General features: G+C 45.1%; 1 non-coding gene across 1 annotated transcript; it reads left to right on the forward strand.

Annotated features, from left to right (window-relative positions):
- The first annotated feature begins 843 nt into the window (after window positions 1–843).
- Window positions 844–959, forward strand: LOC115070082. Its single transcript, XR_003849283.1, has one exon. It is a non-coding gene; the product is annotated as a small nucleolar RNA SNORD67 (small nucleolar RNA).
- Window positions 960–5496: the final 4537 nt, after the last annotated feature.

Here is a 5496-nt window from a genome sequence, read left to right on the forward strand (position 1 = left end):
AATTGTCTTTATAAATATTTGGACTGTCTTCCACCATCATTAAGGTCATCATTAGGTCCCCATGGGGGTTCCTCTTTGGGGTGACATCTTGCTGGGTGGGGCAGTGCACATGCCAGACCTGAATCCTAAGCCATCTGTCCTCCTGAAGTCATTGGGCCACAGGGCCTGTAGCTTCAGTAGCTGGTGGCAATCTGCATGACCTTCAAGGTCTCTCAGGCTGGATCTCCAAATGCCTTCTGTGCTATTTGGAATGTTATCCACACCTCGCAGGCTCTTATCTCCAAGTGGGGATATCTGGCACGTTGCTTGCTGCATTTACATTAGGTGCTCACATCATCCCAGCTGGGTAGAGACAGAGCCAGCAGACGTGTGAGGCTGTCACTTTGACAACTTCTAAGACACAGCAAAACAAGTCTAACAAACAACAGGACCCAAAGAATATCTCAGGTAGGGTGCTGGTCAGTAGGACACATGAATCCTTAGAAGCAAGGCTCAAAGTTTTCAGAACAGGGTCAAGGCCAGTTCTATGGACAAATGGGACAGTAAAAGACTATGTAGGACTGGTAAGAAGAAAAGGTGAGGGATAAAAATACATCTTGGGCTGGGGAGATGGCCCAGTTGGTGAAGTGCTTGCTGTATAAGCATGAGGGCCAGAGTTTGACCCCCAGCCGGCACCTGTGGAGAAAGGCTAGGTACGGCACACACCTGTAATCCCAGAACTGGGGGAGCAGAGACAGGAGGATCCCTGGGGCTTGCTGGTCAGTCTAGCTGAATTGGCAAACTCAGGGTCAGTGAGAGACTTTGCCTTAAAAAGCAAGGTGGAGAATGATTAAGAATCAACCTCTAGAGAGTGATCAGTTGCACACTGGTGGAGCCATGAAAGTATCAGGTGATACAGGCACCACTCAGTACCACCCTGGTGACAAAATCAAGTGCACGGGGGAGGGGGAGGAATCAACCTCTATCTTCCTCATGTATGTGCACACATGTATACACACAAACACACAACAAACATCTCAAAAAATCCTGAACCAGGCCAACAAAAGACAGATTTTACTCCATCTCATGATGTGTATGTATTTATGTTTGCGATTCCCCTGTATTAAATTATTCAAATCTTTTAAATTGCGGTAATTAAAAGGTATACGTTGCTCTTTGACTCGTTTGCCTTGTATTTGAGGTATGCAGTTTATGACTATCTTTGACCCATAGGAGTTGACTATAACCAAACCACATAATCCTTTGAAAGGTTAGGACAATATTTAACTTTCCCATGGATTTTCAACCTCAACTTCCCAAAGTGATCTCCCTTTCTCCACTCCAGTCCCCACTACGGGATATTTTTTACTGTTGTCTGTGAAGCCAGTGTTTCTGCTTGAAGGAGAGCACTGGCCACTGGCCTAACCCATTCCATCTTGTCCTCTTTTGGTTCTATGTTTTCCTCTTGAGTCATTTTCTCTTGGCATGACAAATGTCTTTGTGACAAGGAACTGAAACTGTGCCCCCAAGCAAAATGCTCCCTGAAATGAGGGAAATCATCTGTGATGCAGAAGCTATACCCTAGAGCAGAAACAATCATCTTATGGGAACCAGACTCCTCCTCTCACGTGATGATAGTGATCACTTCCTTGGACCACGTGACAATAGCGATGGTAGTGATAACTTCCCTGGACCACATTGCAGAACCAGAGTGAGCTAGTGATCAAGCAGCTGTACTTGAGCAGGGCTGCTTAATTATGTATAACTCTTGTGCTTCTTTGCCTCAGTTCTTTATCTTCTTAAACCTAAAGTTTATGTCAGTACCATCAAGATGAGCTTGGGGTCACTGTACCCCTTTATCTGTTCTTTTTCCCATTGTGCACTGGGTAAATCTCCTTTCTCTGCCTTTCACTGTTACTCAGCTCTTTAATTGCTGTATCTGGGTGGCCTAGCTTAGCCCTTTGGGACTCTTAGAGCCCCAGCTTTTGCCCGAAAACTCTCGAAAAAGCAGATGAGGTGGCCATGACAACTGTATTTATGTTAGTAAGAATAGACTTTTTTTTTTCAGGTTTGCCTCTGACATTAGAAACTGGAAAATGAAAAAGAAGTCACCCTAACATCTAGAAATCATAGGAGACGGGAACTTGAGTGATTGGTTTCAAGGTTCTTGATTCCAGTCATCCTCCAGTTCACCCTGGTCCCCTGGTAGACAGTGAAAGTAGGTGGAGGATTGAGGGGGAGTAGTTGTCAGGCAAGCAGGGCCCAGGTGGAACTATGCAAGGGAACAGGGAGGGTAGGGTCTTTGCAGAGAACACTGAACAGGAGCCTGGGACCATTGCATGCAGAAGAACAGCTTTCAAGAGAGTAGTGGGAAGAAGAAAATAATGATTGACAGACTTTACTTTCTTACCCTGCCTCCCCCAGGGTCCAGAGGCTCCTGTGGGGCAGAGAGGCCTCAGGGGAAAGCACTGAGCAGCAGTTTGGAGAGACAAGAGGCTGGAGGCCTTACTTCCTGGGGTTGAACCCTCACACTCTTTTCTGGTTTGGCTAAACTCCCTGCCCACCTTGCCCCACCCGCCTGCCCCTTCCTGTCCCTCTTGGGCCTCCACGTGTACTCCTGTTCTCCTGGTTAATGCAGAAAGAATACTAGTAACTACTCTTATTTTGGTACCATAACATTTACCTAAAAGATCACGTTCTCAAGAAGGGAGTCAACTATAGTATATGGAGCCAAGGTTTGTCTTGTGCTGTAAATCTAGCTCTAATCAGGATAATTTTTTTTTAAACTTTAAACAGCAACAACCAAAACTCCTCAAGTAATTTGAAATGAGTGGCCAAAAGCCAGGCATGGCAATGTTCACCTGTAATCACAGCTCATGGGAGTCTGAGACAAAAAGATCATGAGTTTGGGGCTGGACAGGCTGGCTAGACTCCTGTCTCAGAAACCCGGATGGATGGATGGATGGATGGATGGATGGATGGATGGATGGATAAATAACATGGGGGCCCACTCTGTGAGTAATGAACTTTGATGTTTCCACTGGGTTCTCCAGGGAGTGCCTCTTAAACTCCCTGTAGTGCAGGACCAGCTTCTGTTTTTCCCTTTTTGATCATTCATCCTTTGATGACTAATAATTTGTAAAAATACAATTAAAATAAAAGACTAGAAAAGTGAAAAAATATTTTATTATATATATATATATATTTTATTTACTACTTTATGTGTATGAGTGTATTGCCTGCACGTATGTAAGTTCACCCATGTCATACAATGCCCGTGGAGATCAGAAGAGGGCGTCGGATCACCTGGGACTGGAGTTATGGACAGTTGTTAGCTGCCATGTGGGTGCTGGGATTTGAACCTGGGTCTTCTGCAAGAACAACCAGTGTTCTTAACTGCTGAGCCATCTCTCCAGGCCCAGGGTAATTTTTTTTTTTTTAACATTGGCGCTGTGCAGGGCAGGGAGGAACAGGTTTGGTATTTGCTGGGAAGAGGCTTAATGGTTTGTATGCTTGCAGCAATCTTTAACGTGCAATGACGCTGTGAGGCACTAGTGTTCCCATTTCACAGTCCAGGAAATGAGATCTGAGGTTAAACAAATCACCATCTGACACTGAAGCCCTTAGTCTGCCACCAAGATGTGTTCCCGGGATGAAACATAGGGTCAGTAATCCTGGGTGTGATTGCCACAGGGGTCAGTGCTCCTTGGTGAGTAGTTCGATGCTGCCCTTGGGAAGACCTCATGTGCTCTTGAACTCAGGCTATGGGTTTAGACATCCTCATTGTAGTCAGTGTCCCAGTAATCAATATGAGGTTGAAATCAGACGGTTAAAAAGATCCTGGGAAGTCAAAATAAATGGCAACACAGTTTCAACCTAGCAGTAGTAAATCATACAGGTGCATCCCTTTGCCCATCACCCTTAGTGTGGATATGGGTTTCCTCACTATCAGAACAGCACAAGGTTCTGATCTCAATGATTGTGTTTACACAAAGGTGGCAATCCAGCAGGTTGAAGGCTGTGTCTAGTCTAAGACATGTATTCTTAGGTCTGGAAGGTAGCCTCAGTGTTCTTCCTTCCCTCCCTTCCTTCCTTCCTTCCTTCCTTCCTTCCTTCCTTCCTTCCTTCCTTCCTTCCTTCCTTCCTTCCTTCCCTCCCTTCTTTCCTTCCATCTTCCCTCCCTCCCTTCTCCTCTCTCTTTATTTCTTTCTTTTAGATAAAAATGAGATACTGATGCCAACAATGAACCAAATAGAGATTTTTACCTAAGCAAGCCTATGCTGGCTTCTCTTAAAATCCAGAAGCACTGACAGCACAGGCCATTCTTCCTTGTGGCAGCAGCCACCTACCAAGTTGTCCCTGGTCACCTGGTGAGTCCATCCAAGTTTTCTACTGGGCCTCCACAGGCTCCATGTTCCCGATGCCAGCATGATGCAAATTGGGTTTCTAATAAAGGGCTCACACTATCAGCACTTGTGTCACTGGAGAAGTGTCTACCTCAGGGTCAAGCCCTACGGCGATGTGGACAGTGGTAGAGATGATCATGGTGTGAGAAGTGAGGACAGGCTGTGGTTAGGTACAGCATATAGGTTCTTGCACCAGTGTGCCCTGCAGTCAGCACAGAAGGTTCAGGATCTTGTGGGGACAGAGCACTCCATGGCTTCCTGAGGCCTTTGCTCCAGTCTGCCCAAGTACCCAGAACTGGCCTTTCTGAGGCTCAGCCCGAATCTGCATCATCCATGAAAGCTCCCTATCACCTGGGGATCTTCAGCTGCCACGTGAAATGGCCACAGCTCTGGGCAACTACAACCGATGTGGGATTTCTCCAGAAGCTCTGTTGTGGACTATGCAGCCCATGACTGACTCTGGGTGTCTTAGAGAAGAAAATCTGGAAGGAATCATAACTGAAGATGTTACATGATTGTGTGTGTGTGGGGGTGCATCTTCAAATTTATACATATTTTGAATTTGACTCAGCATAAACAATTACAATAAACATCTCTTTAAGAGTATTTTATTGTTTTTATTTTATATGTATGAGTGTATTGCCTGCATGTAAGAATGTAAATACACCCATGTCATGCAATGCCTGAGGAGGTCAGAAGAGGGTGTCAGAGTCCCCTAGAACTGGAGTTATGAATGGTTGTTAGCCATGTTAGTCATGTGGGTGACTGGGAATTGAACCTGGGTCCTCTGCAAGAGCAGCTAGTGCTCTTAACTGATGAGCCATCTCTCTAGCCCTAAACATCTGTTTTTTTTTTAAAGAAGAGCTTTGAGATGAGATGGCTCAGCAGGTAAAGGCACTTCCTGATAAACGTAAAGACTTGTGTTTGATCCCCAGGGTTTCCATGGCTGAAGGAGAGAACTAACCCCCAAACATTGTCCTCTGACCTCCACATGCAGTGTATGTATATCCCCACACATGTATACACAAATAAATAAATGTTATAAAAATTTAAAAAAGAGTGTTGTGCAATACAGTTTACATATCAAATAATTCATTCATTTAAATTCAAT

Source organism: Nannospalax galili, unplaced genomic scaffold (assembly GCF_000622305.1).
Source record: "Nannospalax galili isolate Female #2095 unplaced genomic scaffold, S.galili_v1.0 scaffold1735, whole genome shotgun sequence".
Classification (NCBI taxonomy): Eukaryota; Metazoa; Chordata; class Mammalia; order Rodentia; family Spalacidae; genus Nannospalax; species Nannospalax galili.